A 27,570-nucleotide genomic window follows, 5' to 3' on the forward strand; every position below is an offset into this window, starting at 1 on the left:
ACACAGAGATACATATATATATATACATCAATCTTGTACATGTATTCTTATAATAAGACATATTATTATAAAACATCTTTTCTTATTAATAATATTGTTACGCATTGTTCATGTAATAAGTCTCACACTCGAGGAGATAGCGTCCCAGGAGATTAGCGTCTCAGAGCATATAATAAAGAGCAATTCTCTGTTTCTCATTTTATCTTTTGTTTCTCTCCTTTGAGGTAAATCGACGCGACCGAGGAAAGTTGTACACTCATTCTTTTATAAACTTCAATAGTCATTATTTACATGTATCAAATTTAACAAATATTTATACAGTCTAGCATTATTTTTTCATGATAGATATATTAATTTAACTCGATTTTTCCTGAATAAGAGAGACGTCTTAAACCTAGAATTATTAATAATAAAAAAGAAATAATTTGTGTTAAAGTAGAAGAAGAAAAATAAATAACGGAATCAAATTTGCTTGTTGATAAAAAGAAATTGGGCTTACTTTTATACAGTTATTGTTTCATATGCCAATTTAAAGAATATTAAAGAATATTAAAATAATTAAAATATAATAATTTTAAATTTAAAATTCCGCTGAATTTGCTTTATTTTATATTATTTCTGGTTTAGTAGCTCTTTATTACAGTTATTTAAATTAAAGCATTAGATAATAATTAGTTAAGCAGTAAAGTTAAAAATCTGATAACTTTTATGTGAATTTATTTAATTTCAAATAACTAAATGTTTAATTTCAACTAATTATTTTTTAAAACATTTTAACTTGTTAACTTTTTTCTAAGTTAAAATTTTTTAAATTTTAGTTTAGTAATTTAGTTTTTTAATTTTTTGTAATTTATGTTTTCATAAAAATTTCCAAATTTTTAAAATTAGAATGAAACTGCGGATGTATTGAAAAATGTAATTAAAGGTACTATTATCAAATATATTTAAAGCTAATAAACTTTTATTTAAAATATTCTTTATTTCCTTTATGGCCTTGACAAAATTAGTTCAGTAAAAAAAGGATATGCTTTACATCCTTAGAAGGATTCTAAATTGACGAGCGAACTCTAACGAAAACATTCACACACATGCACACCTAACATACATAAATACATTTATGTATACATACACACACTCATACATTTCTGTACACATGATATACATATGAACAAATTTTCAGGCATGCTAATCTTTTATATCACGTTTTTAAGCCCAATTGTAAAAATTCTACATTGTTCCTGCATGTAATTTACACCGGTCTCATTACGTCTGTGAAGTTGACACTTCTTTCTTTCATTAAAAAAAGTTCGGATCCATGCCATAATTAAGTGCTAATTTAGTGTTAATTTATTGCTGTAGTCCCGAATCTATTGCTTCTATCAATTCGCAGGAAATTAAATTTAAAAATGGAGGTGCTAATTTCCCGGGACGCTAGCACCACTCCAAAAAATAAAAAATTGAGCATTAAAAACAAAAAATAAATACATTAAATTTTTTTTGCTAATTAATTGATCGAAAGATATACCACTTTCAAATTTATTGCTCGTTGTTTAACAAAAAGATACAAGAATGATGATTTTACGTACAAGAGTAAAATACATTAAACGAATTAGTTGCTGCTTTTATTCGTATTCTAAAACGTTTCTAGAATTAATTGTTCGCAAAATATCCCATTATCGAATTATTGCTCAAAATCAACTGGAAAATATCTTTTTGTTTTATAAATCTTTTAAAAAGCAATAATATCGATAAAATAATTTCTTATGAGTCTTTGAAAATTTATTTTATTATTAATTACTTTAATATTCTATAAAAATTAATATAGCCCAAAATGAATAATATAGCCCAAAAATAATATATGAAAATAAATCAACTCCTTTAATGTATTATTTTTTAATGTATTATTTTTTTTATAAAAGTGTATAATATTGCAAGAATATTATACACTTTTATAAAAATGATAATTTTTGTTTACTTTTTTCTTAGGAAAAAAGATTATCTTAATGATTTATCTTTTCACTTACTTGATACACACTCTATTGAAAGTATTTAACAATTCCTTCCCTTTTTGATTGGCTCGAATTGAAATGTCCAGGGAACGACCTTGTGCTAATTAATGTAAAAGGAATCTGGTGCAATAGGACCGTTTGATGAGATAACGCGAGACCAATTTCCTTCGACAAAAGACCTTTTTGCCTAAAGGCTATGCTTAGGCAATTATATATATATATATATATATATATATATATATATATATATATCTATTACGAGTAGATGGATGTTACGTCAGTGATATACGACTTAGATAATATCAGAGCATTTATGATCATGGTGCTTACCAGATGTTGTAGATTTGCAGACAACGAACGATGACCGTAAAAATTGCATGCAATTAACTGGCGAGCGAAATTGTACAGCTTTTCACTTAAGCCTAACGTCATACGATACTTATCATTCTTTTTATAACGTGAGGTTTTGCTAATGATTGTCCGTACAGATATTACGCATCTAAACATAGCGCAAATACACGTTCCAACAAAAATTACGGCAAATGTAATAAATAAATGACACATTTATCATTTACAATCATTTAATTTGAAAAGATAGAGAAATTTTCCGCGAGATTGAAAAACTTTTAAAAAAACTTTCATCATTTTTTTATCACATATTTTTCAATCATTCTCAGTGGAATTGAAATTCATAAATCTTTTTCAGGACTCGTACACCTGCGCGAAACTTAAGTAAGTGTAATTTTTGACATTTACAATTTTTTTGACATTTACATTTTTTAATTCTGCAAATTTTGCAGGATTAAAGCACCTATCCAATATGTTTGGAATTTACGAATAACAAGCTAGATCGAATGAAAGTATCGTCATAAATGTTAAGTGTATGTAAATTTCCCAAACAGATGGTGGGAAACAGATACATGCATAAATGGAAATATGCAAACATGCTGTTTCTAGACGTAACATTTCTGCATAAAATCCATGAAGAAGAAATGTCGGCGAAATGCGAATTTTATAATCATGCACTGAACGAATAACTCATAACAGAGATGAAAGTGATGATAGAAAAGATGAATAACTCAGAAATTACTATTACGGTGTAACTAACATTAATATTTCCTCTACTAAATTTTTTTTACATACAACTCGTGCAATTAAGGAACATATATAACGAGCTAAATTGACGCCAATTGACATTTCGCAAATTTTTTTTCTCTCGAGAACAGAAGTTTGCTTGTGCAACACATTATAAAATATTCTAAAAAAAATAAAAATTGACGCTGATTTATTTAACGCTCTAATTACTTCTTGTAGAGAAAACGCCCGCGTTTATGTATGTCGAGATAAAAGCGAATTTACGATGATGAATAATTTCATAAATATCACGGTATATTTATTGGATTCATCAGTTTAATTGCGAAGTGAAGCGAGTATGGCATAGTTTATAATTAGTTGGACTTATTTTATCGATAAATAATTCTAATTTACAGCAAGAAATTATTTTGAAACAGACAAGGAATTTCTCATAAATTTTTGAATGCTGAAAACGATGCTACAAGCCAAAAGTTTTTCCAGCAGATTTCTAAATTTAATATGTAAAAATGGCTCTTTTACGATATTTAACTTTTATAAAAAAGATTTGCTATCTTGAAATTTTGATCAGAAATCATGAAAATATTGTTTATTTAAAATTCTTTTAATTTTGATATTTTACTTTTTAATCATATTATAAAAAAATTCTAATACAGAATTTTATTAAAATAACAAAAGTCTATATTATCTTAGTAAAAGTTCTGTATTAAATTCTGTATTAAATACTTTATCATACGACTAAAAAATAAAATATAGAAGTTGAAAAATAAAAAAGAAGTGTATTTTAGAGGGTAAATAATACATTTATAATTTCTTATCAGAATTAACCTTTTTTATAAAAAGTCTTCAAATATCAAAAGTGTCAAATACAAAAAGTGTATTTTTGCATATTCAATTATTTTTGCATATTTAATTATTTTGAAAATCTGACATTCTGGAAAAATTTGGCTTGCGGCATTATTTTCATCCAAAAATCTATAAGAGACACCTTGTCTAGTTCAAAATAATTAATAAAAATATTTTTTGTAACTTAGTGTAATCATTACATTTAAGTAATACGGCGAAGGCTCTGTTTTTTATTTGCTGTAAAATTTTTGCGTTCTCCGTAGATTCTCGAGGTTTGTTTTTTATTCTTGAACTTCCTGAATTAGTGCAAGAAGTGTACACTAAAGCGTTTTCTATTCTCGAAATGACATCAACGATACTGTTCGTTATTTCAATACAACAGAACTTAGTGAGTTCACTGAACTGATTGCACTGAATTTAAAGTCAATGCAAGCAATGCAGGGTAAACGAAATTCAATCAGTAGCGGTAATTTCGAACACTATAAGATATTAATCAGTAAGTATAAAAGTAGAAATTTTCTTAGAGTATAAATCTTAGTATTTCATTGTTTATATATTTTAATGCACTTGAGATATGCAAGTTAAAATTATCGGCATTTACTGTTTAGAAAACAGTATTCATTAAATATTAAATTTGTAGAAAATTTGTAGATTAGAAAGTCCGACGCTAATGCATAATAATTAATAATATTATATATAAATATTACAAATCTGTTTTTAAATTTATACTTACTGTTTAATGTCTTACAAATACTTGAAATTTTTTTGAAGTTATTTTTTCTTATTACAAAGCTTTTATATTAAAATTTGATTTATGTTGTGGCGATTATATCATTATGATTTTCACGGCCACATTTTTTCGGCAATATTTGAATTTCGCCAAATTATCTATTCTCAGAAAATCGCACTAAATACACGCAAATACGAAAACGTTGCATGTATTCATATCCGATATCAGCTCAACAGATCTATTTTTTTATATTCTTTTGTAATAATTTCTTTTTGTTTGAAACTAGATATAGATATTCCATGATTGTTATTTTTAAGTCTCTGACTATGAATGCTGAATTCCTGCGGGTTGAAAAACATAATTCGAAACGATCAAGACAATAGACAAGAGATAAACAATAATAGCAAGTAGATTCTCCTTCGAAACTGTATTTGTAAGAATTAAGATATTTGTTATTTAAGAATAATCTCGAAGGAGAAAAGTATAGGGAAGAGAGTTAATACGGAATAACGGATGGGAGATTCGATGGACAGCAATGTGTACAGATGTGTTCTTAAATCACGAATAAAAGACACTTTAATAAATCGGACTTTTGCACAATATTCTTTCCGCCTCCGTCTGGCATTTCATACCCAATACATATTATCCAAAAATGCGTATGAAGAAAATAATCAGAGGAAGAAAAAGTAGAAAAGACAAACAATAAAGAAATAGCAATTATAAAAAAAGATAGCTTAGGAAATATTTTCGTAAATGAAAATAGATACGTTACATGTATTTCCGAAGATATTAAGATTGCCCATCTAAATTTAATATTTACAGTCATAACTAAGTGATATTAAAACAGTAACTATGTGAAAATAAGAATTTCTCTTGAGACCTAAAAGACCTTTAATATTTACATTTCAATTATATAATAGCACAAAATACCATAAAAGTCATACTTTATTGAATAAGTAATCAATAATTTTTAATAAGTAATTTGTCTTTATCAGAAGACGAATTTAATATTTCTATACAGATAATATGGGACGCCATTTCTTTCTTCGCACTAAATCGTTTTCTATTTCTTAGCTGCACGCTTACACTCGTCAGTTCTGACTTGCACTAGTTCAGTTCTAGTGCAGCCTTAGTTCTAGTGCGGGAATAAAAAACAAACCCTCGAAAAGTTTAAATATTCTTACATTAAGCCCATCGATGGCATATCCTCGAATTCGCTAAAACGGCGTTAAAATATTTTACACTCTCAATAGACAGTCCTTACATAACGAGAATACATCGGTTGCTTAATGTTGTGATCCACGTTAAAACGTCGTAGATCATCGCGAGTCCGGAGAGATCCGTAAACGCCACCGAATATTTCGTAAATTCCTGGACGGAATAACGATCATTTGTAAAACGCGGTTTTCTGGTTTCTCTTGATCCGACTCGACGCGATCGTTGGGTCGCGATGATCGACAAATCAATCCTTGTTAAATTAAAAATCCTAATTGAAATATAGAAGTAAGAGAGAGAGAGAGAGAGAGAGAGAGAGAGAGAGAGAGAGAGAGAGAGCCATCTTTGCGCTTATTTTGTAATTAAATTCGCGAATCCTTCATCGCAGGATTCTTGATTTAACGCGAAAAGTTCTTCTTCGTGCTACAATCGTCATTTGAATCGATAAAAAGACGGAGAATAGAGCGATTTTGAAAGGAGTGTTATATGTAACTCTCGTGCTAACCGGAAACCGCGGTAGGCAGGCATGCAATGGCGTAATAGCCACCATTGTAGATCATTCCGATCACAATCGGAATAAGTCGCTCAAGGATCTGTCGCTGCGTTAAATTGTTTCTGAAACAGGTTTTGCGAGTGCGACGAGTAACAATCTCGTTATTGAGTAACGGTATTATAACTGTCGATAGATTATAACATTTAATATCATCAATTTGTTGTTGTTGTCAATCAACGTCAAAACTGACCGAACAAGAGCGGCAAAATTTTTCTTCCTAATTGCGTTTGCGATTAATAATATTGCGCATTTTTCGAAATGCTAATAAACACGATAATGGATTAGCAACGTGTTATTGTGCACGATAGATTGCTTTCTGATCAATTCACTACAGATCGGACTTTGAAGAAACGAAACGCGCGCGTTTTGTCTTCGCGGCGGATTAACGAAACGCGCGACGTTTCATGCAAATGACTCGCTTTCGATCGCTCGCTCGACTCGGTTGCTCGGCTTGGTAAACGTAACAGCCTTGGGAATCGTAAGAGCTTCGAAAGCGCGTAAAGCCGCGAGCTGAGGATCGTTCGAAAAGGTTTTGCGATCCTCAGCTCGCGGCGCGGTATTGTCACGGGAGCCATAATTCAGTCATCGCGTGTCTTTCGGCGAGAAGGAGAAAAAGAAACGGGAATCCGACGATCCCCTGTTACGCGCCACGGTTCGTCAGGTCGGCCGACCGGCAAAAGAGTCACATACTAATAACTGGAGCAAAGAGTTGTGTAAGCCGGTGGGTGGCCGCCTTTCTCTGCGAGCTCCGTGGCTGCCACCAGGTTTAGAGTTCTATATGCCGCCGCGTATACACCGGCCCACTCGATTTTCTGTGCCCGCTAAGAGAAAGATCGACGGGAAAGACGTGCCGACATACGCGATTATCGAAAAGCGAAAGAAGAAGAAAAAAAAAAAAAGAAATGTTCCGCCAGCACGGCAACGATGTCGGACTCGACTCGAGACTTGACAATGCGCGTTCTCGTTGAGTCAGTACTCTACCTGGACTTAACATTCGGTAAATATGTATCTGGGAAGCGGAAATGGAAAGATTTGATTTTTCTCTTTTTTCTTTGTTAAAATCTGCGAGAAGGTTCTACGAGATAATTATGGACACGTGATTTCAAAAGAAATTAAGAAAAGAAAGATAAGAGTTGGATAAGAGTTGAAGATGTAACGAGGACAGGTGAATTGATATAAGATTTGAATTTTGCTTTATATTATTTATTATTATTGTGACTTAAAACTGCTAATTTGAAACAATTAAGTTTTCTCTCTCTTATTTCAGCATTTCCTTATTCTTATATCTTCCTAGAACGGATTTCCTATTTTTTTTCCTTTTATCTTTCGTTTTTTTTTATTTGATTCTCCTATCTACAGTAGATAGATGTATTTATTGTATTTAAATAATTGTAAAATTTGTAAATTATATACATAAAATTATAAAGATTTTTTTAATCATAACATGAACTTACTACATTATGCTGTTTCAAAAATTCCTTTCACAATACCTTTTTAAACTGTATTTATTCAGAATTTTCTTTCTTTTCTCTTTTCCAGAAGAATGCATTATGAAAACAATAATATTTATCGTTCTCTATTTCTTTTGAGTATAAAAGACTATCTTATTTATTTTATGAATTTTGTAATAAGAGAAAAATACTGTATAAATATAATATAATATTATCTAAAATTAGACATTTTCTATCCGCAATTATAAGCCATGATAGCGCTATTTTTGGTACTGATCGCAGAAGTTATTTCTCGCGCTGGCCAGACATAAAAGAAGCATTCACGAAAAATCGGGCAGCTGCAAGAACGAGCTGGATTCAAGAGATCGGAAGGTAGGTAAGTGAATTGTCGCGAAGGTCGCCCAGCTCACTTTTCCCTCGCACTTTTCTCGACTGATTCTCGACTCTTTGCGAACCTCTTACTCCCCGTCTGTCTACCCGTCTGTCTGTCTGTATGTCTGTTACACTTCCATTTCTGCACCGCTCCATAAACCGCTCGGTTTTAATTTTAATGTTCAACTGTTCTTTTATTGTATAATATAATAAGTATATAATATAATATGTGTGTTATTTATATATTTTCTCATTATGTCTCACTATCGTATGTTAAATTATTAAAACAATCGACAATGTAATTATCGCTTTGCGATAATTACGTTGTCATGGCCACAGAAATTATCCTCTTTTCTGCCGAACATTTTTCATGGAATATAAAAGGAATATAAAAGGAATCAAAAATTTTGATTTATCAATCAAAATTTATATGACTATAATGACATGTGGATCATTATCTAAAAAAAAAAATTCTATTAAGAAAGCAGACAAATGATTATTTATAGCAACTGCGATATTAAAAAACTATTAAGTAGAGAACATAACGAGAACATAGCGAGTGAACATGATGAAGATCGCGGTCACTCGGTCGTGTTTCTCCGCGCGTTTTCCTTCGGCGTTGACAGGGCGATGATTAAGATCATCGAAAGTAGGCATGTAATTTCGGCAATGTTCATCGAAAGTGACGTTAATACCCAGCCTTCCGCGAACGATCCTGCGAATGGTCCTGCGAACGGTCCTGAACTCTGCCCTCTCCCGAAATGGCATATAACAGCGAAAGCTCCATCTTCCTTCGTTAATTATTATCGCATCATAGTGTCTCGTAAACGACAATTTTTACGATTTACGTTCTTCATTACGGTTTGCGTGCGCGAAACCTTTGTGAAAAAACGCGTGAGAATCACCGTTACGCAACGAGCAGATGTTGGACGAGATAAAATTTACCTAGTCTTGTAAAAGTAAAAGTCGAAAAGAAAATAAAAACGACGGTAAGATGAATCGAGGTAGATTAATATAAAATAAAATAGAATTGAGAATCAATGTAAGATTTATGTATTGCTTTACCAATTAAAGTTTATATCGTCAAAAACATGATCTGATTTTTTTTTTCAACTTCTTATCACGAAATCTAATTATTTTTTTTGAGGGATGAAACATTGTATACACATATTTCCGAAGAATCGCCGATTTGCTTGGTCGATTCAGCGCTTTAAGCAGGATAATGATGATGTTGGAACGAGAGAAGAGAAGGAGGGGATCCGAAGGAGAAAGAGAAAGAGGGGATCTCGTGCTAACAGAAGGGATAAGGAACCCATGCACGTACTCTTACCAGCGGTACGACGACTTCAGTCTGACAATCGCTTCCACGGAGCGAGGTTGACCGAATCCGAATGTTAATCCGGGATCGTCCGTCGATTCGAGCGCACGGTGACTTGAATCCTGGCGAGTGCAAAAATCGGTGCAAAAATAAAAAAAGAAAAAATAAAAAGCAGAGGAAAAAATTTTCGACCATGTGCTCCGAAATTTTGGCGCGATAAGAACAGCTTCTTGTACTTCGGCAAAATAAAATTCGAGAAAAATTAATTTTAAACGCTAGTGGTCGGACTGCAGGTCGATGGAATAAAAACCACGTGACACGTAACACTTAGATCCTTTTTCTAAGAATATTTTATCGGGAATATTTTAACGGATTAGGATAAGGAGCAAAGAGGAAGAAATTTTTAACTTTATCGTTTCGTTGATTGTTTCCGGGAAAAGCCTCCCGAGAGAGCTAATGCTCTCTTCCGACATTTTATTGCCGCGATAATTTGCGATAATAATTAAATTTACATAGCATTCCCCGCGGGTTCGCGCGATTCGACATCGAATTTCGCGCGAACGAGGAGGAAAACGCCGCGTTCCCGCATTATCGCGGTGCCTTGGCGAGGAAGCCGCCGACTTCGTCGACGCGAAGGTGTGCGTGGTGTGCAGCCGGCCGGGAGAAAGTGCCAGTTCGTCGTTGTGCGTCGTTGACGTCCTCGGGCTTATCGGTGGATATACCCGCGTGGTGACAGCGGCGGAATCTCGATGATCGATCGTCATCGGCATACCGCCCGACCATGAGAGCTTCGCGTCTTCTCAGGACAGCATGACCCTCGACGCGTGCGATCGTCCGCGTGCGTTAACATGCGCGAAGACTCGCGTGTCCGCGGGTATCGCTAGATCCTCCTGAAGGGATAACGCCTCCTGGGCTTAGAGAGCGAGAGAGAGAGAGAGAGCGAGAGAGAGAGAGAGAGAGAGACACCCGCAAAGATCATCGGAGACGTGATCCAAGATCCAAGATCGATCGTGAGGGTAACGATTGGTCGACAGACGCGAGCTACAGGTTGGTCATCTGGCGCATTTTTTACCCGTAGTATTACCTCTTTGAGAATGGCGAGTTAAATGGATCGTCGTATCGGGATGGAAAACTCGGCGAATTTAACAAAATGCTGTCTGACCGGTTTTCATTCGACTCGATGATTTCTCGAAGGACTCCAAAATTGTCGCGGGATCCTTGAGACCGGTCGTCCCCTGAAAATTTTCAGCTACTTTGCGGCGACTTTGCGGCGTTCAGCGAATTATCTTCAACATAACTGGAATGCGCATCAAATCTTGGAGGAAATACCCAATGAACGGAATAGCTAAAATCGACGCATGAGACAACTTTAAGACATCTTTAAGATATAAAAAATTCTGAAAGTGAATTTTGAAGTTATCTTCTCATTGGGTAAAGAAAGAAGCAAAAGTTTTGGTGGTTAGTTCAGGAGAAAATCAAACACAAGAAAATCAAATCGCGAAAGTTTTCTCGCCGGGAACTACCGCAAATTCAATTGCTCGATCGAGCTGGAATTATAACCGGCGACTCACTTTTTCTTATTTGTTTTTCTTTTTTTACTTTCCTTGGGGGGGGGATTTGCATTTTTAATCAAGCGTCACAGGGCGACATTACGTAATAACGGGTTGCATATGCAATATTATGCGCGACCGCGCACCGCCTATGCGTAAACTGATTTCAACCAGTTTCTCCGATATTTTTGTCCGATTCGAGAGATACCGGCTTTCACTATACAACTATACTTGCGCGTATATAAAGGTCTGCTAGTTGAACCACTTAAATTCACTCGCATCCATTTTTCTTCCGTTGTTTCGCTTTTTCCCTTTATTCTTTAATTTTATGCACATTCATCATCATCGAATTATTTCATTTATTTTGACACCTTGTACTTATCTCTTTTTTATTAATTTTGTCTAAATATGTTTGAAAATATACTACTATAGTTGATTTGACGATTAAATCGTTTATGTTTTTATTAATTTTTTTGCAGTGTCTAGCATTGAGATTCAAATGTACTGCAAGATACATCATTGAATTTGTATAAAAAAAGTAAATAATTAAGAATTTATTTATTTATAGAATATCGAATCTATTTATTACGTAACAGTTGTGTACGTTAACTAGGAATAGATTCAATATATCCTTCGAAAAACACATACATTGCAAAATTATTATTAAATAACCACGTAGGATATATAATTGTTATATAAATAGCATAATTAAAATAAAGTTAAATTTTAAGAGAATAAAAATTAAGATATATTTTTTTATAGGTACTGTTATATTATTTTTCATATTAACTCACTTTTTTATTATAACATTAGCCAAAAAAATTGGACCTGTTGGCGATTTGTTACATGAAAATCACAACTCGTATTAAACCGGGATAATTAAGCATAGTAAATGTAAACGTGTCATGTCAAACGTACGTGATATAACATATATGAAATATATCTATATTATATCCAAGAGAGAATTTTAATGATACATCAATAATAAATTTATATTTATACCTGTGATATATAATACAACCATATTTTTTCTAAAAATAAGAAATAAGCCAATAAAATTTTTTATATAATTATTATTTACACGTTAAAATTTCTTTTTATTATTTGAAAATGATATTAGAACTGATGATTACTTCTGTATCTGTTGATTTACTGCAACTCTCTTGAATTATGATGTTACAAGCGAGAAAATACATGATGAAAATTCTTGTCAAATATTTTAAAATAGAAATCTTTCTCAAGAAAATAATATTTACGCTCGATAAAACAGACTTATAAAGTATATTGAAAACTCTCGTTTTAATAATCAATAAATAATTATATATTTAGAAAATGAATTGTGTCTAATCAAGAAGAGAGCCGCAATTTAATTTTAAATATACAGTTATTTATTAATTAACAGAAAATAAAAGAAGAGTTTTTGATATATTTTATAATATTTATATTTTTATCAAGTGAAAAACATTATTTTATTGGAAAACATTTTTATTTTAATTCATTTTGCAAGAATTTTCATCATATGTTTCCTCGATGTTATAACTCAAGATAATATTATGGTTCCTGATGAACCTTAATATTATTAATATTAAACGATCCACTTGTTCGCAGTTATAATCAGCAGTTGCACGAATTTAACAAGTAGATCACACTCAATATTTGAAATATAAGAATGCAAGAATGTAAGAATGAAAATAATGTGTAACTTGCAAACGATAATCGCTGCGTAATTGCCGCATAACGGCGAGTAGTGCGAGCTGCTCGATTCGGTTTGAGATGCCTTTGAAAAAAGACCGAGCGATTAAAGAAAGTTGCAAATTAACGTGCCATTGTGCCGTATTTTCTCGGTATTCATGGCGCGCCATGTTGACCAATTTTCCCGCAATAGAAACGCCCGTCATTTCTCAGTGCGCGTTCGGAACGAGAAAATCGACGGCCGCGAGAAACTCACCGCAGCATGTCGTTTGTAGCCGCAATTACTCTACGAATAGGCGGATGATAACACCTAGCGATCCGTTGCGAATTCACTCGTCTCGTGGAGTTTCGATCTAGGCAGATCTAAAACCGGGCCGGTTCGTTTTGGAAAGCATCGTCCATCTTTATCGCGATATCGTGAACGTTTCGTCGTCAATAATCGATTAAACTCGACCTGAAATTAGCAACGATTACAAACGTTGTGCGAAATGTTGCGCTAGTTAGATTTAGATTTAAGATAAACACACATATTGGAAATAAATTGCAAAAATCTATTGCAAAACATTCTTCATCTATATCTCTGCAAATTATTTTTCCACTCCAGCATCATTGCTCTTAATTCAATATTCAATATATTTAATATTGCGACATCTCTCGATTAATATAATCTTCTGTCGATTATTTCAAATTTTGTTTTCAATTTTTGATTCTTATCGTTATTTGAGTCGCACAGTAAAATTATTTGCGATTTTAGCGCCGATTTTCGCAACGTTTCTTCTCTAATCGCGATTTTATGAGAAAAATTTACATTTTAAGACTGCACAAAGAATCGAAGTATTGTAACTGTAATGGTGAATTACTAATAAAGATTTACGTTAAAAATGTAAATTTGTTCGCGTGGCCAAGTTTGCTAAAGAAAATGTAAAGAAAATTGCAAAGATCGCTTCCTCGTTCTGTGCTCTATTCACTTACCCTGTTTGTCGAATCGTTGATTGAATCCGGTGTTTCCCGTGGCGCCGCAGGAAACTCTCTCGCTTTCATTCGCACACGTGCTACGCATTACAGAAGATACGCTTCGCACGCCACATCTGCAATTTTCTACTTTACCGCGAGAGATCCCGCGATAGAATTTTTAATAGAGAAAATCTCGCTGCGCAACCATGCGTGTAATCTTAGCCATTGGAATCCGAGTAAGAAAATTATTTATATATATATATATATATATATTCTTATATTATTATATATATATATAATAATATAAATTCTTCTTTATATTATTATATATATATATATATATATATATATATATATTCATGTCTAAAAGTAATCTAGAAATGCAACCGTTACGTTTATATGAAAAATAAAATGGACCAATGATAGAAATCTCAATTATACGCGCGGTACGAAAAAACATTTATAACAAAAACGATTCGGTTAATTAGAGGAATAGGTTAAATAATACATACAAGCGCGTTGTTCGAAGTACAATCGAGATTGAGCGCTACACTCGCGAGAATGTTATTACGCGTTTACTTTCTTTCTCGTTCGTATAGATTGGTTAATTTCTGAGACAGATTCCTATGATGAAAAGAGGTGTCTGTACGTTTTAAAGAAACAAGATTTCCTGTTGTCGATAGTTATATTTTGCAATCTAGGTTGAAAAGATATATAGATATCGCAGAAATGTGCGAGGCTCGCAGCAATCTACTGGTCGCTATAATATGATAGAAATATGATAGAAAGCATCAGCAAGAATTGTTGTCCTTTCTGCTTTTCTCACTGACCCAAAGCTTCAAAGATGAAATATTTGATCTCATTTTTTTTACTCATAGTTTTCTTATTTGTGAGAAATACCATTCTAAATATAAAAAAATAAAATTGTATTTTGCGTGTCAATATAAGAGAAAATTGCTAAAATCATATTACTTAAGACATATTTTATGTTATATTTTTTATTATTATAATTTGTACAGTAATTAGTAATAATTAATAATGCTGAAAGTTGTTAATATTTAATATTTAAAATATGTATTATTATATATGTTTAAGCTTTTATTAAATTACTATAGCACAATGTAAAAGATTTAAACAACAGATCTATTAAATCGTACTTTTTGTTAAAAAAAGTAACACATTTTTGAGTTAAATAATAGAAAATATAGTTAAAAAAATTATTTATTAATATATATTTTATTAATAAATGAAGAAAGAAAATATTTAATATATAATAATATTTATTAAATAATCTTTATTTTTGTTAAGAGTAACATTTTTTAACAATAAGGAACATAATCGAAATTATAATATATATTTATAATAATTAATCAATACGCGCGCGCGTTGACACATGCGATTAGCGTAAACATTTTTGAAAAACTGCATTTTAAAAGACATCGAAGATGAAAGCCAGTTAATCGCATGTAGCAACTATCGCCGTTCGACGATTATGCCTGTCTTATTGGCAATCTGTGCGATGGCTGACACCTTCAGTTGTATCTAACTTGTCCTGATATTTTAATTCGCTCTATTTCGAACAAGATATTTGACCCTTTGACTGTAGTCAATCAACTTCCAATCTTTTTTTAGTGACGCGGGAAAATATATAAAAAGAATCGTACGTTAAAAAGAATCTTAATATCATTAAATATGTACATATAGAATTTATATTATAAAAAATAGAAAGTAAATATAATATTTATAATATAATATTTTTCTCATATACCTTTGGCAAAGTTATAAAAATCTACAGAAATCTGAATTTTTCTTTTCTACAAAATTTTTAAAATTTTTCTTTTCAAATCCAAATGTTTTTTTTTTTTTTTTTAAGGAAAGATGATTTTAATTTAAATATTTTGTTTTAAGATTTCGAGACGAATATATACATACATTCATATATATATATAAATATATATATATATAATCTGAAATAATCTTAAAATTCATTCAATGAAATGTATATATTAGAGATGTGCGAATCAAGTATCTGCAAAATCGAATCGAATCGAATCTTTAATAATACGTTCGAAAGCGAATTAAATCGAATCAGAAGTTTTCACGTCGAATCGAATCGAATCGAATCGAATCTTTTCGATTCAAATATGAATCGATTTCCAAAATTTCCTCGAATTTACATTATAAATGATTACAATATCCAAAATAATTTTATAAATTTGAAAGAAGATGTAGAAAGACTCGGTTAATTATTTATTAACTTGTTGATTATATTTAATACATATTAAATCAATATTAAAACGGATATTGCTGAATAAAATAAATAATTTTTACATAATCAATATTTGATATTTAGCCCAGTTTTATACGTATATAAGTCTAAAAATATTTATGACAGCAAATTAATATTTTCAATTAAATCGAGAAAAAAGTTCACAAAAGTTTTTAACAGGATTTTAATGCTCAATAATATTTTCTATGTGACTTTATATATTTTAGTAAAATTACATTTTCTAGTAAAATTGATTCTAAATTGGTGATTCAAAATTCTTGAATTATTCGATTTCGGATCTGAAAGAGAATGTATTATTAGATAGAATGTATATAAAATCACATAGAAAATATTGATTATTATTGAGCACTAAAATCTTGTTGTATATCAGATTAAATTTAAAATAATCTTAAATATAAGATCAAATTATAAATATCATTAAGAGATAATATCAATCAACCATATATTTTAGCCAGATATACAGGGTGGCGCAAAAGTCACTGGACACTGGGCACTGATGTAAACAAAAGATTTGTGTCATTACAAATACATTAAAACTTCCTACTGTACTATGTCTTGCTGTTACTTTTGTTTTCTTTTAACCAACTGTCCAGTGACTTTTGCGCCACCCTGTATATTTAAAAATATATTTAAAATTTGTCTTGTGTAATATATGTCCAGGACGTGCTCGAAGCTCAAGTCGAAGTGACGAACCGGTAACCACGAATTCGATTAAGATATATCGAATAAGCGACAGTAATACTATGAAATTGCCCCAGTTTTGCAATTCTGCATGCGGAAATGTATTTTACGTTGAACTTTGCAGTAAAAGATTGCCTTGAAAAATGCGTTGGATATTTCGGATATTTCGCATTAAGGCGTTCACTTCGGAGTTTAAGTGTCACTTTAATTTTTAAATAAATGTGTCAAAATGGAAAAGCCTTCGTATCTATCAAAGTTTGATGTTCTTTTGCGAAACGTGTTTTTATTCGCCTTGGATTCATTTGAAGATAAAATCTGAAATCGTTATATTCTGCTTCCTAAAAGCAATATCTTTTAAAATCTGGCTTTAATATATATGTACATTCTTAATATTACCGCAAATATCTGATCATAATGTAATTTTCTACATACGGTTTTTTTGCGTTATATATTTTTAGACTTGTATACCAACGTCTACTTATACTTTCTAAATTATTCTAAATTTTTTTTGAATCTCTTCCTCTTGATTTATCGAATTTCAATCTAATGCTATTCATTTCATTAAGTCTTAAGCGAAACTAGAAAGAAGAATGGCGCACGAATGTGTAATGTATAACTAAGAAACTCAATTTTACATAGTACAAAATAGAAAAAATTGTCCCAATCTCTGCTTCATTGCAGATCCAACAACAATCTCTCCCGCAGCAGTAAAAACTCGGTTGTTGCTTGCGCTTTCGTTTTTTTTTTTCTCTCTTTTTATCCTCTATTTCTCCTTCTTTCCTTCTTGATCTCCGTTTCTCTGTCGCCTGAGGCGCACGATCGATAACTCTCTAACGATAATCGATACCGCGTTACGCAAGAGCGCCTTTACGACACGACCCACGCGTGAAATGCATTGTTAAAACTTTCCTGAGTGTGTCGTGTTACGGAAGGAACGTAAATCACTGGGTGCCAATAGATGTTTGCTCCGATTTTCTTATTAGATTGCCACTCTATCAGTCTTATCGCATTATTTATGAGCGGTGCATGAAGGTGGATACGCATACATATTATAAAATTAGATCAATATTTTGATCGAATTAGAAACTAACGAATCAATATGCGTGAACTTAATCGATAATATGTAAGTCTATAAAGAAAATTTCTTTTAATATTTAATATTTAATTTTAATATAAATATTTAAGAACATTTTTGTTCTAACTCTAAAAGAATCAATGTTTCGGATATTAAAAATAAATCTGTCTGTCATCATTTATTAAGTCTGAATTCAAAGGTCAATCAAATTAATAAATTAGGTATATGTAAAAAAAAAATATATAACTTAAACTTAAAAATATAAAACTTAATTTAAAAAAGAGAATATGATATATATTTTATTTTAATGTATATTTGAGTTTGTATTTTATTACATAAAAAATTACAACTAATTATATACGAATAAAAAATAAAAATTATAAACAAGCATTTTGAAAAGAAAAAAGCAAGACTTTTAGGAGCATTTGTTTATCTTTTATTTGGATAAGCAATTATAATCATATACTCTTATATACATACAAAGTAAAACATATAATAAAATATGGAATAAAATATGCATTAGATGCTTTGTTATTTTATGTCTTTTTATAATCTTTTTGTATGCTTTATCTTTGAGTCTTGACGTAATATATAAATTTGAAGATCAGATTTATTTTTAGCATTTAAAAATCTACACAAAATATTTTGTCCTGTTTCATAATCAGAACAAAATTTTTTTTGTAGACTTGATTGACTGTAATTAATAATCAATTGATTCCTATAAAATTTTGTTTAAAATGAAATCTAATACTTTATATAATTGGAGTAAACTGTAATGTGCAATAGTAATATCTTAAAAATTAGAAAATAAAAATTATTATTAGTAAAATACTTATAGTACTAAATAAAAATTGATTGAGTTCTGTATATATTTTGAGATTGAATATTTAATATAATCAGTTAGGCAAATACAGTCTGACTATATTTGCTGCGACAGTAAAAATGTAGCTAATATAACGTTTTACCAGCCTTAATTACAGCTGCAATATGGCTGCAAATGTTATTTTTCTGAATTTGTAACTGCCAAAGCATTGTGACAGACATTAAAACAGTGCTATTTTACTGCAAAATGCAGCCACAACTATATTAACAGCTGTACAGTCGCTGTGATAGCTAATAAAAAAGTTAAAATGTAGTATGCTATTCCATTTTTCTTCCAACTCTCGGGCACATAAATTAACTTTCCCGTCTTCAATTGTTTCTACGATTATGAACATCTTTCTAGCACAGCACGAAACAGTATCAACAGTAACAGTTTATCGTGTATTGTAAGTTGTTACCGCATAGGTTAGATAAAAATTAAAATACTGCCAAAATAGCTGTAATCTGGTTGTAATTTGTACATCACAACGAAAGCAAAATGTAACATGACTATGAGTTTTATGTTAAATTTAACATGTATCAGCGATGATCAAGCGGACCCATGCGTTTATTTATGCGGCTCTAAAATTATTATTTAAGAATCTATGTGTAGTTCTGTAATCAGTATTTATAAGCTTGCGTCTGCGTTAGTATACTTATATACGTTATAAATTATAATAATTTATAATGATTAATTAATCTTTAAATTTAATCTAAGTTTAATAAAGCAAAGATTTAGGATTGTTCAATTCCAGTTGAAGCAAAATTTTTTTTAATCCTTTTTTCAATATTTCTATGTAATTTTAAATTAATATTTAACTTTTATTCAATATTAATTTATATATAAAAACATTTTCCATTTATTAATTTATTTATCTTCAACTGTCATTGTTACAATATGATTATGACAACCTTTTTGCAGTAAAATAGCTGTACAGCAAAATGACTGTGACATCGTTTTCAAAGTCTAAAAATGTTGTCCGATTTTTGTCATTACAACTATATCAAAACATCATAATGATGTAACAGTAGCTGGGTTAGACAAAAATGCTGTGATTTTAGCTGTGACAATGTTGCAGACGTTTTAAAGCTTCATGTGTTACTTGGGAATGGATAAAGGATTGAGGAATGCATCCTTGAAAGTTAAATAATCGTGTTGAATTCCTAGACGCGTATTCCTTGCACTTTAAATGTTCTCACTGAATTTCGAAAGATTTTATAGTTCCGTGTTATCGATTAACGTAATTGAGTCTGATAGATGTAAATAGACTATTAGATAACTATGTTAAACTTGTCTGCGCTTTGTGCGTTTATAGTTTTCTTTATTTTGATACATTATGTTTGCTTCTTAAATTGTATAAATATAATTTTATATGAGAAAGACATTTTAAATTATTTATCTAAAAGTGTTTTCAATCATATTCTTTTTGCCAAAAATTTTATAATTATTGTTATTATTAATATTTTATATGTATATACTTATATATATATATATATAATATATATAAAATATATATATATATATATATTATATATATATATATTATAAAATATTATAACTATTGTTATTATTAATATTTTATATGTATATATATATATATATATATAAAAGTAATTAATATCATTTTGATATTATGTAATACTAATAATAACAATATAAATAATTATATATATATATATATATATGTGTGTGTGTGTGTGTGTGTGTGTGTGTGTGTGTGTGTGTATACACAAATAGATTTGTATTATGAAAAAGAAAAATAATAAAAACGTAAGCTTTGCTTTAAGATGAGCAAAGAAATTGTGGCTGCACATAAAGCAAACTCACAAATTTAATGGTCGCTAAATATTCGATCCTCTTCCTCGTGAATGTGTCCCATGAATATCTTTTATGTGATTTGCGATGACGATAAATCGCAAGGGATAACGTAATGAGGATAACGAGGCAGTGTCGCGCGACTGGGCGAGACGTCGCGATGGCTCCGACGAATTCTTTCTTTTTTCATTTTCACGGCCAATAGCGACCTACAAGTTGTCCCGTAGAATGACTTTTAGATTACCGAATAACGTTCAGTCATTTTCGCCGATGTCAAATGATATCGAGATTAGGTGGATCCGATTAGTGTTGATAGTCGCATAATATAAACAGAAAGGATAAAACCTTAATTAAAAAATCATCAAATAATAAAAATATAATACCGACTATACAAAAAAATGATTATGTCTGATGAAGAAAAACTGCGATATATAATTTATGCATTCAAAATATATAGATTAATGGAACTTTTCCTAGGATTTTAGCCAGACAAAGCAGAGTCGCATAATGCATATGTATAAAGAAACTAATCAAATATTTTATATAAAAGACTATATTGTTACGTTCTTCGTTAAATGAGTGATTGATTATTTTTATGTTCATATGTAAAATTCATACATTACGTATTCAAGATCGAATTTACGTGAAATTTGATCAATTACAACGAAAAAAACAAATATTTTTTTATTTTAATTGGTTTTTATTTTAATTCTGTTCAATTTTCAATGCAATAATTTGATACAGATCTTATGCAACTATACGGATATATCTGACTAAGCCCTTATGCTTTAAATATTTAATATTAATATAAAAAATATTTATCGTATTAAAAATGAATATGATTAGTTAAGAAATATCCAGATGATTTTCTATTCAAAATTTTTTATTCTATATTTTTATATTGAATTAGAAAAAATATCGAATATTTGATATTATTAAATGACAATAAACGAGTCGAGTTTATTATTTAGACTTTTTGCAAAAAATATACATTAAGACATTCTTTAAACTTTTTAATTTTCTCAAATTATCTTTTATATTGATCAATCATATATACTTCAAATACATCATACATCATCGATCATATTCTCAATATCAGAAATCCTCAATATCAGACTAAGGCATTAGATTTTTAATGTGAATTTCTTTCCATTTCCTTCCATTATTTAATCAAGCATTGAAAAATATTATGACAAAACAAGACATAGATGAACTTTAACTTAGGACAACACTCGAGAAACGTACGTATCGAGTGTGAGACTTGGAACGTCTGACAATTCCAAATTTTTACACGACGTCAGTGTTTTCAAGTCATCATCGGTAAGCCTTTGTAAACCATCTAAAGAGACTTTTTTCAAATTGACATGAGAAAAGGAACTAACGAAAATTTTCACCGTGTTTAGTTTCACACCGCTGTTAACAAAAATCATATTACAGATATTATCATATAATATCATATCATATCATATAAAAAAAAAAACAGTGTTTCGAGATGAGTAAAGCAAACATTTTCAAATTCTAACTAAAATTCTAACTAAAGAATGTGAATACTGTAGAAAATCAAGATATTGTAGAAAAGATTTAACACGTACCACCAACTAAAATCTACTATACGAAGATTCTTACATCCAGACAAGGAAATATCGTGATGTAGAACACAAACTGGATGTACAAAAATTCACTTCCTCCAAATTTGAACAAGATTTCCTCAATTTCTCGGAGACATTGCCTAAATCGATTTTCGCTTCACAATTTATTACAGACAAGTGACGCAATCGACGATTAGCTTACACTATTTTGCAAATAGTAGAAGTTGTTATCGTACTCCAAGACAAATCTAAATCCTCCAGAAACTACAGATTTACGAGATGTGAAAATCCATTGTCCGTTATATCCAATCGTATAAAACAATCGTAAATAGCTTTGTATCCAAGGCTATTTAGATACAATTCTAAAAAAAAAATATTTGTCCAGATAATAAGCTGATTTGTCATAATTTAAACCTTATTTTAATGATATAAAGATAAAATGATATAAAGATAACAACAAGTAATGTCAGCTTATTATCTGGATGTATTAATATGCATTATGTATGTATAAAATTTGCAAGTGTGTCGATACGAATATTTTAAATACATCAGAGTGTTTTTCATACCTTTTTAAATTTTTATATTTTCTTGAAATTTGATGAACAATGAGATCATTGATATTTGGATTGAAATTCAAGTTTAAATGTATTAAAAGTCGCCATATGACTCAAGAAGCTCTCAGATTTCCATAGTGTCAAATTCGGAATTAAACTGAGTTTCAACTTCCTTAAGAATTTATATCTGGATCGCAAAAGTTTTAATAAATGTTTACTAGTACAATTTCTGCTTTTATACTGTAAAACATCATTCGCTCTAAAACTCGTGTATAACAGAGGATCTCGTGCTAAATGATTAAAATATTTATTTACTCTGCATATACGACACAGAGATTTCAAATCCAAATATTTCAGTATATTCAGTATTATTTCAATCTGTAAAGACATATCGAATATAAATTGAACATTTGTTTGAAAATTGTTGCATATTGATGGTACATCTGTTCTCAAGAGTTAATGGTTTGTTCAGTTGAAAATTCTGTAAGCTATTATTTATAACAATACTTATAATAGATTTATAACAGTTTAACATTATTATTTAATTTATATATTTATAACAATATTATTATAAATTTATTTTACATTATTAGGAACATAAAGAAATTTTACTGATAATAATTGTAACATCTTTTATATATAGCGCAATATTTATGCAATAAACTATCTTTTTAAAATTGATTATATCTATTTGTACAAATTGGTCCGCTAGTAAATTGAATGTTCTTATTGCAAAAATATTTGTAATTTCTTACAGAAATTTAATTTAATACTGGAAATTACTTATTTTTGCGTAAAAATATTGTTATTCAGTTTTTAATAATTAAAATAAATAATTGATTACTACTTTCTAATATTAAATTTCTATAATGAATTTATTGCAGTAATGTCATTAATAAGTCAATTAAATTTCACTTAGACATTTGATCTTTCGAAAGTATCAACTTTGAATACCGAATAAGTTAAACATATGGGAAATATAATTATACATATAAAATTAGTAATTTAATTATATTTAAACAATTTTAAAACGTATACAGAGTGTTCCGCGAGACTTCTGTCACCGCTCGTAAAAAATAGATGAAATTGAGATGACCATAAAAGTCCCATACCATTTTGTGATATTTGCAATAATAATCGAGATATTAATTATTAAAAATCGTAGCGGCTCATGCATAGCTATTGCCATTTGAACAAACAATTCCTCACGCGCCTATCAACAATGATCGCCGGGAAGAGTATCTTATCGCGCATTTGCATTTGCCGGTGAGCCGGGCTAATACGGTGATATTTAATAATTAATATCTCGATTATTATTGCAAATATCACAAAATGGTATAGAACTTTTATATTCATCTCGGTCTCATCTATTTTTTTACGCGGTGACAGAAGTCTCGCGGGACACCGTGTATTTAAATAATTGAAATCAAAAAATTTTTAAACAAAATATCTGCTTTAAATATATTATTGGTTTCCGTATTTGTTGCAATTTTTCTTAAATAAAAGAATGTAAATTTAAAAATTAAATAATTTTTCAGAAAATTATATGCTTATTTTTCACGTAGATGAGAGAAAAGAATGATAAAATAATTTATATCAGTTTTTTATGTGCTCTTCACGTTATTTCTTCTTCTCCTCCTCTTTTATATAAAAGAAGAATGAAATAAGAAGGGAGGGTGTGCGTCACGGCGGGGCCCGACCACGAACCAATGAAAACTCGTAATTATTTTGCGAAAAAAAAAAAAATATATATATATATATATATATATATATGTGTTTGTGTGTGTGTATCATTGTATTGTTGACGTGTTATTCTAAATATGTTATTTGCGATAAATATCATCATCACATGCCTCTGTAATCGAAAGGATAAGATGCCTGCCCGGTAAGCAGGAGATCCAAGTTGGAAATATACATATATATACATGTATATTCTCTCGAATCCCCCCAACCGGTATCTAAATATTTTCTACGTGCTTTTGACAAGCTTTGTCGTGTTGCTTTCGTTATTTAGTATTTTTTTGCATCTATCCTTATAGAAATCTAATACTAAATCTAATACTAAAAGATAATGATTAATTACTTATTTTAATATCAAAACCCTGAACAACAATACAATAATTTTTCTATTCTATTGTATTCTTTTCTAAGACGACATCTTATGAAATGAAGGGTATGTAGTAAAGCCTGTCTAATGTTATAGCGTTTTCGGGTGAAATGGATCCTGCACTCAACCCAGGTTGCATTATCTACACCTCAAAACGAGATAGATATAGAATGGGAGTGTTAGAAAAAGAAAGAAGATCTCGTTTTAGGTATAAATGTATACTAAAATGTTCTTTTGATGAAATATATAGATAAAGGAAACTGTTGTTATAATTCAAAGCAAATTTACATATTTTTATCGAAATTGAATTTTATACCAATATAATATCGGAAATTATATATTCTGAGAATTAAAAACACTTTTGTTCAGTGTTTGTAATACTCAAAATAAGAAATTAATCACTACCTTCCAGTGTTAAATTTCTATAAGAGGGATTTCTATTTATATATGAAAATAGAGAATAAAAAATTTGCTTCACAGATATAAATACTGAAATGTAATTATAAAATAATAATATAATTAATTAACTTAAAAGATATCAGTAATAGCCCAGAGTAACTAATAATATACCAGAGTTATATATTTTTACAATCAAATATGTGTATCTTTTATTTTTAGAGAAGAAAGAGAAAAGAGAGAGAGAAAGAGAGAGAGAGAGAGAGAGAGAGAGAGAGAGAGAGAGAGAGAGAGAGAGAGAGAGAGAGAGAGAGAGAGAGAAAGAAACAAGAAGTCATGATAAATAAAGAAAACGGTAAACCTGATAATTAATAATATTTAAAATCATTAATGATTTTGATCTTTTAATAAAATATTAATTTCAAAATAATTTATTAAATTTTATTTTAATCCTTTCATGTTATCACTTAACACATATATTGAATAAATTTATTTATTTTTAAGTTATATTAATTATAAATAATAAATAATAATACCAATAACATATCAGATGACGATAAAAGATTATGTAATCTTCCACGATACCTGGATATTTTAAAAGCAGTTTTGAGAAAAATATTTTCAACAAAATTTATAAGAGAAAGTTACATGATTATAATATATCTGAAGATTATAATATCTCTTCAGCCGGATTTGGTTTCTTCACAACATGTATTATTTTTATCGCAAATCATTTAATTATATCCATTTCTTTCTTTTCAATAATGTCTATTTTATATGATAACTTAGAGAAAAAAAATTAAAATAATTATTAGAAGTATATGTTACATTGGTATGGCTAAAGAACATGATATAAAATAAAAAATGCAAGCTTTTGTGATTTTAATTTTGTGATATAAGATTTGTTTGTGTTTACATACAAATGTTCATATACAGAAGTGTTTCACATGGAATTATTTGAGTTGAAATTATCTTGCTGAATAATAATTAAAATTATACAAAATCTCGCAGCATGTTTTAATATTTTATAGATGATCTCTAATGTAGTTTTTAAATACGCGATAAGATATAATTAATAAGAAAAAAACACTTGCAAGATTGAAACTTACGAGACTTTCTGATTGAATTGCAAAGCTCTCCGGACCAACTACTGCCAAAAATTAGTCTAACAAATTAAGACACAAAATAAAAGAATTAAAATTATTAAAAAATTAAAAATAAAAAGGACTTAAGAAAATTAAAGTTAATAAAATTAAAAAAAACATTAAAATTGAAAATAAAATTAAAAAATTAAAAATTTAAGTTAAAAAAAAAATTAAAAACAATAAAATAAAAAAGCTTAAAATAAAAAGATGGATTTAAAAAGTATAAAATAAAATAAATATAACATAAAAATAAGGAAAATTATAAAATAATAATTTTAAAATAATAATTTTAAAAAGTGTAAATTAAAATAATAAAAATATTTATAATTAGATAAAAATTTTTAAACATATAATACATAAATCTTATTTAAGTAATATAAAACATATAATACAAAAATCTTATTTAAGTAATATAAAAATCTTATTTACATAATTAATTGTATACAATAAGTAATAAAAAGACAATTTTAAAGAAAATTCAAATAAAAAAACATAATGAAAGAAATTGAATATGCTATAAAAATTTAAGAACTTTAGAAAGTTTAAAATTGCTTTAATTATTAAATAATATATATACTGTTATACTTTACAAGTTATTAATAAATCTAAAATTAATAATAATAAATCTAAACTTAATGCACATTTTAAAAGGACAGTCGGGAGACGCCACGTCAAATTAAATTATTTTACATTATTTTCTTCTTAGTTATATTTTCTATTTGCAATGTCATTAATATAAATTATATATAAGTTGCTCAAATACAAACAACAACGCGCTAACATTTTGTTATAAATAGCGTTTTAAATATGAATCATATATTTACTGTGTCTATATGTGGTGTGATGTCTCGACTACCCTTTTAAAATGTGCATTAAATTAAGATTTATTATTAATTTTAGATTTTTTTTTAAAAAACCTAATTTTTTATTTATGTTGTTTTTATAATCTGTGTTTAAAATAATTCACTTTATTTTAATGTAATTTTATTTTCAAATTAATTTCTAATTTTTTGTAATTTATTTTTTTTATTTAATTAATATATTTTTTTTGTTTCTTTAATTTTTTTTAAATTTAATTTTGCTTTTAAAACGATTTCTAATCTTTTTAAATTTATGTTTTTAATTTTTATTTTCAAGTTTTCAAGTTTTTACTTAAATTTTATTTAATTTTAATTTTTCAAGTTTGTATTTTATATTCTTTAAATACTTTTAGTATCAACTAATTTTATTATTATTATATAAAGAACTTACTTACCCGACTAGACAATAGTCAG

At 29.2% G+C, this 27,570-nt stretch overlaps 2 protein-coding genes and 1 pseudogene across 8 annotated transcripts in view; 2 read left to right on the plus strand and 1 right to left on the minus strand.

The window, feature by feature from the left end:
• LOC105431037 (protein Cryzl2-like) overlaps window positions 1-5,266 on the plus strand; it is a 16,723-nt gene extending 11,457 nt beyond the window's left edge. For 4 of the 6 annotated variants that reach the window (XM_089074497.1, XM_089074491.1, XM_089074495.1 and 1 more), the window contains 2 exons: window positions 2,716-2,741; window positions 2,810-5,266. The gene's annotated coding sequence lies outside the window, so the exon portion shown is untranslated. Of the gene's footprint in view, window positions 1-2,095 lie in introns of all 6 variants that reach the window. The other 2 variants (XM_089074494.1, XM_011644952.2) reach the window with 2 other exon arrangements.
• A 4,283-nt stretch (window positions 5,267-9,549) lies between these two features.
• The window catches only part of LOC105431034 (uncharacterized), an 87,178-nt gene continuing 69,157 nt past the window's right edge, over window positions 9,550-27,570 (plus strand). The window contains exon 1 of one of the 2 annotated variants that reach the window (XM_089074467.1): window positions 9,550-10,633. The gene's annotated coding sequence lies outside the window, so the exon portion shown is untranslated. The remainder of the gene's footprint in view (window positions 10,634-27,570) is intronic. The other variant, XM_089074468.1, reaches the window with a different exon arrangement.
• Window positions 21,726-23,038, minus strand: LOC105431068 (uncharacterized; annotated as a pseudogene).

This window comes from Pogonomyrmex barbatus, unplaced genomic scaffold (assembly GCF_055798465.1).
Source record: "Pogonomyrmex barbatus isolate J1 unplaced genomic scaffold, ASM5579846v1 scaffold17, whole genome shotgun sequence".
Classification (NCBI taxonomy): Eukaryota; Metazoa; Arthropoda; class Insecta; order Hymenoptera; family Formicidae; genus Pogonomyrmex; species Pogonomyrmex barbatus.